We start from the raw sequence: 516 nt of genomic DNA, 5'->3' as shown, positions 1-516 counted from the left end.
TTATTTAAAGCCATGCTTGTGTCCAGGTGGTTGTTGTACAACGACTGTTGTACAGTGTCAGTGTGTACCAGATCTTGCAGATCAGTAGGATCTCACTGGGGAAATGCCATCCATTTGCAATTAAAAACACCTGAAAACTCCACTTACTGAAGCATAGTAACCTCACGGCATTACCCAACCTTGTTCAATAGCGATATGAAATATTATTTAATGCCATGTCATTTCATGAAGTATAAATTTAGGTGGTAACGGTCTGCCGTAGGGCTTGGACTGCCCGTTGGAATACCAAGTGCTCCTCGCGGCGCGAAGAGCCGTGCGGATGACTGCAATCCTTCGTCTTTAAATGACGGGGATCTCTATTTTTCCTTTTGTTTTGGCCGTATTTTTGTTGTTTAACACGGGCAGCGCCTCGCTCCCACGCCGCGGGCCCCGGCCCCGCCCCACAGCCAGCGCGCGCCAAAACCGCGCGCCGCCGCGCTCGATTCTCCCGCCAACACGCCCCGGGGCGGGGCTGGG

The sequence above is a fragment of the Nipponia nippon genome, unplaced genomic scaffold, assembly GCF_047370975.1.
Source record: "Nipponia nippon isolate SJK-2023a ecotype South Korea unplaced genomic scaffold, ASM4737097v1 scaffold_6, whole genome shotgun sequence".
Taxonomy (NCBI): domain Eukaryota; kingdom Metazoa; phylum Chordata; class Aves; order Pelecaniformes; family Threskiornithidae; genus Nipponia; species Nipponia nippon.
The sequence above is the reverse complement of the archived record's forward strand: the minus strand, read 5'-3'. Positions refer to the sequence as shown.